Here is a 13,414-nt window from a genome sequence, read left to right as displayed (position 1 = left end):
TTAAAAAAAAAAAAAAAAAGTTGTAGGCTTTGGCCCATTATCTTCTAGCTTCCTATGTTCCTGTATCATTCTAATTCTTGATCCTCTCTATGCTTTTGAAATGTCATCTTCTCCAAGATGCCCTGGAATTTTGTCATGATATATTTTGGTATGGATTTTTTTAAAATTCATGGAGCTGGCAAACAGTAGTCTCTTTAAATCTAGAGGCCTATATATTTCAATTTGGGAACTTTCATTTTCTTTTAAAATAATTTTCCATCCTTTATTTTTTATATTTTCTTTTTCTAGAGACTCTTTTAATTGGAGATATAGGTTTTGTTGACCATTTTTCCCTCGTAGCATTTGGTTCTTATTTCAGAGATGTGTTATCTTCTCTCATCTCTCTGAATATTTTAATTACACACTTAAAAAATGCTTTCTTCTGTTCCTTGCATTATCTATTTTCTTTGCTTTCCTTTATTCCCTTTGTTTTAATCTTTGTGTTTTACATTGGAGGCTCTGTTAATCTGATAATCCATTGCTGGAAATTCAAATTTAAGAGCACACTTACTTGTACTCCCAGTAATAAGAAAGTAGATGATACAGAAGTACATTTTCACCATAAATAAATAAAACAAAGACACCGCTATCAAGTTGATTCTGACTCATAGCCATGCTATTGAATAGTATAGAATTGCCTCATAGAGTTTCAAGGCTATAAACTTTATGAAAGCAGCTTGCCTCATCTTTCTCTTTTTCTTCTCTCCATAAAGAAGTAGAAAATTGAGGGAAAAAAATATACAGGAAAAAATATTTCCAGACATTAGACAACAGAAATCTCAAAATTGTGTTCCCTGAGAAAACCCTTACTATCACCTAAACCTTCTCTCTGGAGATACTGCCCAGATTTTGGTGCAGGGAGGAGAAACCTAAATATAGATCAGAATTTGGAGAGGTCAAAGTAGCTAAAATTTGCAGAGCAGAGGACTTGACAGATGAGAGTTACATGGAGTTCTGACATTTGTGTAGGGTCTCCCTTGAGATTTAGGCTAAATACCAGTCTGTATCAAACCCACTGGCCACTCCTGGGAAGGAAGATGGGGCAATCTATTTCTGTAGTGATACTGCCTTGGAAATCCAAAGAGGGGTTGCTATGAGTCAGGTCCAACTCGATGGCACATAACAACAACATTGTGCACATGGTGAAACTCCATTAAGCTGGACAAGAACAACTTCCAAGAAAACAATAATTACCAAGGAACTATAAAACAAATAAGGAGCCCTGGTGGTACCATGGTTAAGCACTTAGTTGCTAACCAAAATATTAGCAGTTAGAACCCACTCAGCCACTCTGCAGGAGAAAGACCTGGCAATCTACTCCCATAAGGATCACAATCTGGAAAACTCTATGGGGCCGTTCTATTCTGACACATAGATTTGCTATGAGTCAAAATCAACTCAGCAACACCTAACAACAATAAATAAGACAAATAATTCTCAAATCCCCATAGCCCTCAAAAGCATTCAAGTTCCCTCTTGTCAGAGTGAAGGGGTATCTTTGAATACATGGGACATTTGGTAGATACTCTAAAAGGGCCATGCCTTAAAAGTGAGACTAAACTGGTTTTAGGATAATGGATCCTCTAGAATGCCGTTAAAAGTGATGAAAAACAAACTTCAGAAAGATTAACCAGGGCTCAAACCAGTTCATTCCCGTTCAAACCCCTGCTAAAATTTGCATTTCCACTCCTGATATAGTTAATCAGAATCCACATTTTAACAAGATCCTTAGGTGATTCTCTTTAAGATCTATAGATTCTTACAGATCTTCTATAGGCATAGGAATCACCTGAGAATTTGTTAAAATGTAGATTCTGATTCAGCATGTTTGGGGTAGAAATGCAGTTCTCAGCAGGAGGTCCACCACACTTCCTGGAAACTGCGATTCTACAAAGCCCCATGCGCACCAGAGGCCCCCATAAAAGGGGGCAACACTTCCCCCAGGTGCAGCTCTACTTTGCAACTGGCTTTATTCCCGTTGCTCCTAGAGTCGTCCCTCATGGCTTTTCTTCAGTAAAGCCGGCTCTGGTCTGTCGAGGTCATGGCTATTTCTATTCTTCTTATTTTCACTTTAACTTCTGTACTTCCACACTTTCCTAACAAATGGTGCTGAAATCCTGGACGTGATTGAGGCAGGGACTGCCGACCCTGGTCTGTCACCCCGTCTCCCCTTTTCCTCCTCTTACTTCCTTCCCTAGCCTACGGGTATCTCCAGAGAAGCAGGGCTCCCAACAAGCTCACTAATACTCTAAACAGCTGCCAGAAAGCAACGGAAGCCTTCCTCTCCCTGAGAGTACGGCTTTTGCAGCCTCATTGCTACGTGAGAGGCTCAAGGGTTATAATAGTCCTTTATTGGATACCCTGGTAATTCCCGAAGGGAAGTCATAACTCTGGGATCGGACTCATTATCTGAAACCCTCCTTTAACTTTTACCGACCTCCAGATCTGGGAACATTTGCCGTTTCTCACCACGCAAACAACACCGGCCATGTATCAGTCCTTCTCAGGGACAGGTAAGTCCCCTTTGTCATCCCCTCTCGTCCTCCCTTCCCTATTCAACTTCCGGTTCCCCGCAGAGATGACCTGTGGTGACCATCCAGTGTTTTATCACCATCCAGACTCCAGGAGTCCCCTTCTTCACTGTAGCTTTGGGAGACATCCCACTTCCCTGAGAGGGCCCAACTCAGCACTGCGAGTCAGTGAGGATGTTCTCTGACAAGCCAGAGCCCTGGCTTTTTAGCCCTTTGCAACTCTCCTTTTTCCCTCTTGTCCTCTCTTTCTCTCTGTTTCCCAGGCATGGGAGCTGGTCCGTCTGCACCTCCATCCTTTTCACCCCTCCGGTGCCTTCTCTAAAACCGCAGAAATTCCCCTCCGACTATTCACCCACATTTATCCTCAATATCAGTTAAATAATAGTAGTCAATGGCCTGAATTTGTAACATTTAACCCAAACATCTTGCAAGATCTTGATAACATCCTTCACCAAAATGGCAAATGGTCTGAGGTTCCCCTATGTCCAAGCCTTCTTTTATCTTCGCTCTGGACCTTCAGTTTGCAAATATGCTCCCCCCTCCAACTTCTACTTGCTAAAACTCCTTTCCGAAAAACCTCTAAGAGACATCCCCTCTGTTCCCCATTTGGCCCCAACTTTCACTGATTCTGACCTGACAGATGCCCCCCCTTATTAACCCCACAATTCCAGCAGACTGCCCTCCCCATCCCCTCCTGGTCAGACCCCATTACCCCACACCCCCTTCCAACTCTTCCCCTAGACCCTACGCCCCCTTCCCTTCCTTCACCCCCAGCCACCCAATCAGAAACAGCACTCCAACCCCAACCATGTTTCTTTTAAGGGAGGTGGCGGGAGTTGAGGGACCAGTCTGGTCCATATTCCCTTCTCAATGACAGATATGTTCCAAATAGGGGGAAAGCTGGGGTCTTTCTTGGAGAACCCAGTCAAATTTCGTAAGGAATTCCTCCACCTTACACAAACTTATCACCTTGTCTGGTCAGATATTTACTATATCCTCGCTGCCACCCTAACCCCAGACAAATGGTCTTATATCTGGCAGGCAGCAAGGGACCATGTCCAAAATAGAGATAGTAACCTAGTAGCTGATCAAGCCCTTCCAACTAGTGAGCCAGCCTGGACATATCAACCAGGAGACCCCGATATTACCCGCCCAGATCACCTGATCACCTGTCTAGTGGAAGGTATGTAAGAAAATACCCACACCAGGTTAACTACAAAAAAATTAGAGAAGTTACTCAGAAGCCTGATGAAAACCCCTCTCTTCTCATGGCCCGTCTGACGGAAGCCATTACCAAATATACTAATCTTGATCTCACTACCCCCAATGGCACTTTGTTCCTACATGTCCAATTCATCAGCCAGTCAGCCCCTGATATCAGAAGGAAACTTCAGAAACTTGTACAAGGTCCCCAAGCATCCCAAAAGGACCTTTTACACCTCGCCTTTAAAGTATTTAATAATAGAGAAGAGGAGGCCAAAAGGGAAAAAGAGAACCACCTTAAAATAAAGTGCCAGCTCCTAGCTGCAGCTCTTCAGGGTCCCAAAGCCGACCACAACTCTAGCCAACAGCCCTCCCAGACCCAGGGACAAACCTCAAAATTGACACAGCCTCCAGGGACCTGTTTCGGGTGCGGCAATCATGGACAATGGGCCAATGTGTGCCCCACTCCTCTACCGCCAAACAAACCACATTCCACCTACAGACAATGGGAACATTAGAGGATGGACTGCCCTGAGGGGTGACTACCCCGACCCCCGGTACAGCTATCCTCGAGCCCCAATGACCCATACCCTCAGTTAAAGAGGGGGCCTGGACTCTACTGCCTTCGTCACCAAGCGTGGTGATCCTGAGGAACCCAGGGTCACAGGGACAGAGGCTGGCCAAACTATTTCCTTTGTGGTCGACGTTGGGGCATCTCTCTCACTCCTAACATACTGGTCTGGACCATGTATTGAGAGCCCTCAACCTATTATGGGAATGTCAGGATCCATTTCCTACCCCCGAAAAACCTATCCCCTCTTATGCTCATTTGGAAATATAAGCTTTACTCACTCTATTATAGTTCCCCAATGCCCAGTTCCCTTAGTAGGATGAGACATCCTTCTAGGAGCCTCCATTTATCTTCCCCCTTTACATACCACAACCATGTTCTTACTTCACACCCGGACTGATCTATCCCTCCCCAAACCTCCCCATCCCAAACCCTCCCCTACCCGCCCATTGCTGGACCCTCCCCTCCAAGATGTAAATCCAACTATTTGGGATACCGACCATCCTGGAATAGCCCTTCATCATACCCCAGTTGTAATCAAACTTTTCCTTTGTGCTCCTCTTAACCCTTGCCAATGTATCTCCTCCATCCAGTACCCTTTCTCCCCTGGACTTGACCCTCATGTTAACTAAGTATCTCAGTCACACAATTGATTTAACCACTTCCGTCCTCAAACAATTCAATTCTTCACTGGCACCAGTGTGCTGGGTCTGCCTCCATTTCTCACAAGCTGCTAACCAAGCTTTTCCAGCGTCTCCACAAGCATGGCTCACCACACCCGCTGGATTGCACTACCATTTAGACCTGTGCCCAGAGTTTGAAGCATTATGTGGTAACAGCTGGAATGGAGGAGAAGACTTAGGCAAGAGGGCCAATATCAATAACTTCAAAACAGCCTTAGACACCCTCCAACCTTGCCAACGCCTCATCCGCAGGCCTCTCCAGGCTCATGTCACCCTAGCATACCAAGCCCCTCTTTGTATCTCCCCTCGGCCCTTCCTGTGATGTTCTGAAGTTGGGTCCCTATCACAAAGAGCCTGCAATTTTACACTCCCTGTCCCGGGCCCACTAGGTCACCTTAACCTTCCCCTCCAGGCTGGAGCCACATCTTACCTTAGGATCATAACACCACCCACGATCTCCAGCACTGGAACCTCCCCAGGTAGCCTCTATTGTCAAGGGCAAAACTCTTGTCTTGACATTCCTGGAATGAGATATAGGTGGGCATCTCCCCCAACCCCAGTTGACACAAAGGACACATGCCATCTCTTCCCCCCAACAGAAAAGGGATGTACTCGACTTTTTATAGATCTCAATACCCTCAGGCTGATTCAAGAGACCCCCTCTTTCAATAGCAGTACCCTTGTGTCATTTCAACTCCTGACTGCCATGAAGCTAGGACATTCAATTACTTTTTGGCATAAGTGAGAGAACACCAAACGGCCTGATGCAAGTAAAATCTTTCAAGTCGCACAGTTCGACTTTCTCCCTGCCTTGACTTTGCCTCTGAACTCTTTTGGATATGTGGAACAAATGTCTATCTATGTCTCCCTTCCAACTGGACAGGAACCTGTGCTTTAGTATACTTATCCCCCTGAATTAATCTCTTGACTCCAAATACCTCGATCCCTATCTCAGTGTCCTACAATGCCCCAATAAGGCAACAAAGAGTGGTCCAGCTCATTCGAGGCTTGGACCTTCTTGCCGCTGCCCACAGGGGAATGAGTATGTGCTCTTCTCCAAGAGCAATGCTGTGTCTATACTAGCCAATCCTACCTAGTTCGAGATGGTGCACAGTGCCTCTGAAATTTAGCCAACAAACTCCAAGTCCAAGCAACAGCATCTCCCTCCTGGTTCCAAGGAAATCTCCCATCCTGGCTCATACCTCTTATAACTCCCTTTATTAGCCTACTCCTAATTTTTTCCTTCTCTTGTCTTATCAGCCTGGTGCAACAGTTCTTAACCAAATGGGTGGCAGCAATCACCCGAGCAACCATCCAAGATCATGTGAAAGCTATGTTCCTTCTCCAGACTCAACAAAGGGACAGCAGAACAGCCTCCACCCCTGACCAGCAGGAATCAGTCAGATACAACGGCGTTGACCCTCTCCTCCCTCTTATATCCTGTTAGAGTCTGGAATGAAGGACCGAACTGGCTACTCTAAACTTGGCTAAGACACCCTGAAACCTCAAAGATAAATTCCACCTGCAGACACCCCCCACACACACCTTGTCAAAAATCAACCCCACTTACTGGAAACTGCAACTCTTGCAAAACCCCATGCGCACCAGATGTTGCTATAAAAGGAGGCAACATTTCCTCCAGCCATGGCTCTACTTTGCAACTGACATTGTTCCCGTTGCTCCTAGAGTTGTCCCTCATAGGCTTTTCTTCAATGAAGCCTGCTCTGATCTGTTGAGGTCATGGCTATTTCTACTCTTCTTATTTTCACTTTAACTTCTGTACTTCCATGCTTTCCTAACAATGACTACCATCAAAAATCACTATGAAGAAAAGGCAAAATGAGGCCCATAACTAGAAGAAAAATCAGTCAATAAAAATGAGTGGGAAGGAGGAATAGAAGTATATATGAACTGATATACAGTCATATGCTACATAATGTCTGTTCAGAGCACATAAACGTCCATGGTCCCAACCCCTGTAAAGCCCCTATTATATTAAAAATTCAAGGTACACACAACAGTTCATAATGACAAATAGGTGCTATTTTGTGATGTGCATCAAAGTATTATTATCACTGTATTATGTTAAATAATTTTAGTGTATCTGGAAGTGTTTCTTTAATGCATACTAAGGCAAACATAACAACAACAACAAAAAAATCACTGCCTTGGAGTTGGATCTGACTTATAGCAACTCCTCCTTGGGTTTCTGAGGCAGTATCACTACAGAAGTAGGTTGTCCAATCTTCCTTCTGAGGAGTGGCTCATGCATTTGAACTGCCAGCCTTCTGGTTAGCAGTCAAATGTCTTAGACACTACACAAAAATTCTCACAACTGGGCCAGTAAGCAACATCATGATAAATGGAGAAAATATTGAAATTATCAAAAATTTAATTTTACTTAGACCCATAATCAGCACCCATGGAAGCAGTAATCAAGAAATCAAAAAACATATTATGTTGGGCAAATCTGCTCCAAAATACCTCTTTAAAGAGTTAAAAAGCAAAGCTATCATGTTGAAGACTAAGGTACTCCTGACCCAAGGTATTTACAGTCTCTTCATATGCATGTGAAAGCTGGACAATGAATAAAGAAGACTGAAGAAGAATGGTTGCATTTGAATTACAGTGTTAGTGAAGAATATTGACTGCCAGAAGAATAAATAAATCTATCATGGATGAAATACAGCCAGGATGCTGCATAGCATGACTTTGCATCCATACTTTATTTATTTTTTTAAGTGCATTTATTAAATATTATTTATGTACAGTGAAATACACAAAACTAAAGTGACATGGGTTAATGCATTTTGTTTCTTTTTTTTTTTTTTTTGCAGCATTCTCTCCCCCGCCTCCCACCCCTGGCAACCAACAAAGAAAGTTTCCCTCCATATATAAACCTTTCCTTGACCCTCCACAACAATGAACTAATACTATTATTATTATTATTATTATTGTGAGCATCTCCTCATGTATTAGCTGAATATCCTCCTTGGTGAAGTGTCTATTCATGTCTTCTGCTGATTTTTCAATTGGACTGTTAAATCCTTTGGTGTTACAGCATTGGAGTTTTCTATAAATCTTACAGATAAGTCCCTTGCCAGATATGTAATTATTGGCAAATATGAATTTGTTGCTATCATTTTTGTTATGGGCTTTTTCGTGGCATTGATTTCTTTGTTCCATATAATTTTCTATGCTGAGCTCGTTTTGTTTATGAATCATGTTATCACTTCCTTCACTGGTATTGTTTTAGTATTTGCTGAATATTTATGCTGGTCCTGTTTTTTATTTCTATGTGAAAGTTTATCATTTTTCTTTGAGGTTACCCTGTGATTTGTAGTTTTCTTCCCAAGTTTAGAACAGTCTGTTCTATCTTATAGTTGTCTTGACTTCCCTACCTTCTTTAAGTTCTGTAATGACACAGTTTTTTCCTCTTTTTGGTTTGTAGTTGTCCTCATTTGTCAATTGATGTCTCTGGTTCCCTTTTTACAATCTTGTAGGCTTATTTACATTGGATACTTCCATGCATAGCTGCGTTGGTTTCTGGGTTATATCATCATGTGTGTTAATGGTCAGTTGTTGGCTGTTGTTGCTTCTCTGTCCAAAGGGCTCCCTTTAGCATCTCTTGTAAGGTTGGTCTGGTTTTAACAAATTTCCTTAATATCTGCTTATTTGGAAATGTCCTAATTTCACCATCAAGTTTGAGGGACAATATTGCTGGGTACATAATTCTTGTTTGGAAATTTTTCTCTTTCAGTGTTTTATATATACCATCTCATTGTCTTCTTGCCTGCATGGTTTCTGTCGACAAATCTGAGCTTAGTCTTATTGTTACCCTTTGTAGGTAACTTTTCATTTTTCCCATGCTGCTCTCATGATTCATTCTTTGTCTTTGATTTTGGTGAGTTTGATGATGCTATGTCTGGGTGATTTTCTTTTGGGGTCTATCCTCTTTGGCGTTCGTTGGACTTCCTGAATGGATACATTTTCATCATTCATCATACTAGGGAAATTCTCCTTCAACAAATCTTCGACAATTTTCTCTGTGGATTTTTTTATCTCTTCCTGTTCTGGAATTCCGATTACACATAGGTTATTCCTTTGGATGGTATCCCATATGAACCTTAGGCTTTCTTCATTTTGTTTTGATCTTATTTCTGATTGATCCCTTTCTAAAGAAGTGTTCAGGTATTTGCCTTCAATCTTACTGTCTTCCATTGATTCAATTCTGCTCCTTTGCCCATTCAATGTCTTATCTATTTCTGAAAATTTAGTATTAATCTTTTGGATTTCTGTGTGTAGATTTTGTATCATTGCTAGTTTTTCATTTATTTTATCATTTTGTTCTTGTATTCCCTTTCAAAATTATTCTAGGGTTTTCTCCGTGTTTTCCTTGATCTATCTCTCAATCCTTTGAAAATACCTAAATATAATTCTTTTGAATTCCTTATCAGGGAGTTCCAATGCTGCATCTTCCTCAGGGATATGTTTGGGTCTGTTTCCTGGTTCCTTGTTTCTCTTACTTTATCTTGCTTCTTTGAGTGAACTGTGATGTTTGTTGTCTCTGAGGCATTGTGACATTTTTGTGTTTATATTTAATTGGTAATTGTATGTTGGAGTGACTTGCCTATGATTTTTGTTTTCTTCGTATGTTATTTACACAAGCAGGGTACTGTGCTGTGCTCATCTATTTCCTAGTAGGCAGTACTTATACACTTACCACCTGTCTCCTTTCCTGTTGTCAGCCTCTTCTATGTCCCTGCCAACCTTGGCAAACAGAGCCTATTCTTAGGTCCCTGGAATCCAAATGAGAATGATATCACTTTGTTGTTGTTGTTGTTATGTGCCGTCGAGTCGGCCCCGACTCATAGCGACCCCTCCTTGGGTTTCTGAGGCAGTATCACTACGGAAGTAGGATTGCCCAACCTTCCTTCTGAGGAGTGGCTGGTGGGTTTGAACCGCCAGCCTTCTGGTTAGCAGTCAAGTGCTTTAGCCACTCTGCTACCAGAGCTCCCAAAGAGATGGCCCGTCTACCTGGCGGGGAGCGGCCGGTGGGTTTGAACTGCCAGCCTTGGGTTCAATCACTTTACATATCCAAAATGGCCACCACTTAAAAAAATCAAAATGGCCGTGCCCTCCGTACAGTGAAAAGTCAACAGCTCAGGTTGTCTCCCTCTTTGCTGTTTCCCTTCCTAATCATAGGCCACCAATGCAGTCATCCCTGCAGCCCTTAGTGACTAGGGCTTATCTTTAGGTCAATTCTCAGGTCACAACACCACTTGGAAATATTCAGGCTGTTGGTCCTGTCAGAGTAGCTGACAGTCCACAGCTCTGACTGTCTCTGTACTCACTGTTTTCTTTCAGGTTTTTCCACTAGTTAGTGCCTAATCCACTTCTGTATAGTTCCTTTCAAAGCTCAGGGTTCCAGGATTATCTTCTGTATTTCTGTCAATTCGTTTTTCTTTTCTTTGTTGAAGAGGGTCTGTGTCACTTGTCTGCCTATTCCTCCATCTTACTGGAACTGCCTGTCTCTTGTACTTTGGTCATGATGTTGAGAGAAACAAGTCCCTGCAGGAGGATATCATGCTTGGTAAACTGGATGGTCAGCAAAGAAGAGAAAGACTGTCAAAGAGATGAATTGACACAATGGCAGTAATGACAGTCTCAAGCATTGTAATAATTTTGAAGATGACACAGGACCAGAGTGTTTCACTCTGTTGTACATAGGGTCACTATGAGTCAGAACTGACACAATAGCACCTAACAACACAACAACAAACAAGACAATCATTTGACTACCTGATGTTAGATATGAACTATGCTCAACTGTTCTGACTTACATACAAATTTGACATTAAGACAGATTTAGGAACAGAACTTGTTCATGTTCTGGGGACTGCCTGTGTATAACATGGTGTCCACACAAAGTTCAAATCACACAAACTCCTATTTCAGAGAATGTATTGTGGATGTTAAGTGATACATGACTGTACTCTTACTTGAATATAAACTATGGTAAGTTAAAGATGTATAACAAAACCCTTGAGCAAATATCTTTGAAAATCAAAGTTATAATTAATAAACCCATAGAGGAGATTAAAAGGAGTCATAAAACATACTAAATTAATTTTTAAAAAGGTAGGAAATACGAGCAAAGGGAACAAATAACAAAATAGAGGACACATAGCAAGATGATAGATTTAAACTCAACTATATCAATAATCACATTAAGTATAAATTTTCTGAACATTCCAATTAAAAGACAGAGATTATCTGACCTGATTTTTTAAAAAGACCCATCTATTCGTTGTCTACAAGAAACCTACTTAAAGTACAAAAACAAATATGTTAACTATAAAAGGACTGAGAAAGATATAACATGCAAACACTAATCTTAAGAAATCTGGAGTTGCCTAAGTATCCATCAACTGCTGTTGTTGTTGTGTGCTGTCAAGTCAGCCCGACTCATAGCGACCCCTCCTTGGATTGCCGAGGCAGTATCACTATGCAAGTAGATTGCCCAACCTTCCTTCTGAGGAGTGGCTGGTGGGTTTGAACTGCCAGCCTTCTGGTTATCATTCAAGTGCCTTAGGCACTATGCTACCAGAGCTCCCACCCATCAACTGAGGAATGGATAAACAAGCTGGTACATACACACAATGGAATACTGTGCAACCCTAAAGAATAATGTAGAATCTGCAAAACACTGCATAACATAGATGAACTTGGAGGACGTTATGCTCAGTGAAATAAGTCGATCACAGAGGGACAAATATTGTATTAGTCCATTATTGTAAAAATTCAAGGAAAAGTTTATGTATGGAAGGAAATTTTCTTTGTTGGTTACCAGAGATGAGAGGGGAAAAGAGGCTAAATTCCTAGATAGGCTGGAAAAAAAAAAAAGGGGGAACCAAAGATTGTTAGTAGTTATCAGGGGTAAGAGGGAGGGGAAAAGGGGAAGTTTTTTTTTTTTTGGAGGCATTGAATTTATGCTAATGGAGGTAGAATATTTTGGAAAAGGATAGCAATAATGATGGCACACACACACAAAAAGAAAGAAACAAAGAAAAAAAATCTGGAATTGTTATGTTAGCATCAGATAACGAAGTCATTAGAACAAAGAATATTATCAGGATAAAAAGGGATATTTCACAATGATAGCAAAACAAACAAACAAACTTCTGTTGCTTTTGGGTCAATTCTAACTCATGGTGACTGTATAGGATAGTTGGAATTGCCCAATATGGTTTCCAAAGCTGTAAACTTTACAGAAGCAGACTGACTCATCTCTCTTATGGAGCACGTGGTGTGTTCAAACCATGGATCTTTCAGTGAGCAGCAGAGCACTTAACCACTGTGTCATCAAGGCTTCTCTTCATAACGATAAATTGTCACCAAGAAGACATAACAGTCCCAAGTGTGTTGGCACATAGTAACAGAATATATGAAGCAAAAATTTTTAGAACTGAAAGGAGAAAGAGATAAAACCATAATTGTTGTTGAAGACTTTAACATTCTCTCTCAGTAATAGATAGACATAGTAGGCAAAAAAAAAAAAAAAAAGAATTAATATATAGACAATTTGTATAACACTTTCAAGAAATTGAACCTTATTGACATTTTATAGAGCATTCTACCCAACAACAAAATCCACATTATTTTCAAGTGTTCAATTCACACATGGAACATTCACCAAAATGGAGCATATTTTGGGCAATAAAGCAAGCCTGAATAAATTACAAAAGCGTGTTCTCTGACCACAATAGAATCAAACTTAAAATCAATAAAAGAAAACTATCTGGAAAACCCCCAAATATTTGGAAATTAATCAGCACACTTGTGATAGTTAAGGTTGTGTGTAAACTTAGCTGGACCATGATTCTGAGTGGTTTAAACAGCTGTTTGTTGATGTTGTTGTTAGGTGCCGTCAAGTTATCTCTGACTCATAGTGACCCTATGCTCAACAGAACAAAACACTGCCCGGTCCTGAGCCAACTCCATGATTCTTGCTATACTTGAGCTCATCGCCACTGCCACCACGTCAATCCATCTCATTGAGGGTCTTCCCCTCTTTCGTCGACCCTCCACCTTACCAAGCATGACATCCTTCTCCAGGGAATGGACCCTTCTGACAACATGATCAAAGTATGTGAGATGAAGTCTGGCCATTCTCACTTCCAAGGAGCATTCTGGCTACACTTCCTCAAGAATAGACCTGTTAGTTCTTTTAGCAGTCCACGGTACTTTCAGCATTCTTCGCCAACACCACAGCTCAAATGCATCAATTCTTCGTTGGTCTTCCTTATTCATTGTCCAGCTCTCACATGCATATGAGGTGATTGAAAATACCATGCTTCTGTCAGGCATACTTTAGTCTTCAAGGA

The sequence above is a fragment of the Orycteropus afer genome, unplaced genomic scaffold (assembly GCF_000298275.1).
Source record: "Orycteropus afer afer isolate SDZICR_OR568_19922 unplaced genomic scaffold, OryAfe1.0 scaffold00104, whole genome shotgun sequence".
NCBI classification, from domain to species: domain Eukaryota; kingdom Metazoa; phylum Chordata; class Mammalia; order Tubulidentata; family Orycteropodidae; genus Orycteropus; species Orycteropus afer.
Note: the sequence above shows the minus strand (reverse complement) of the source record.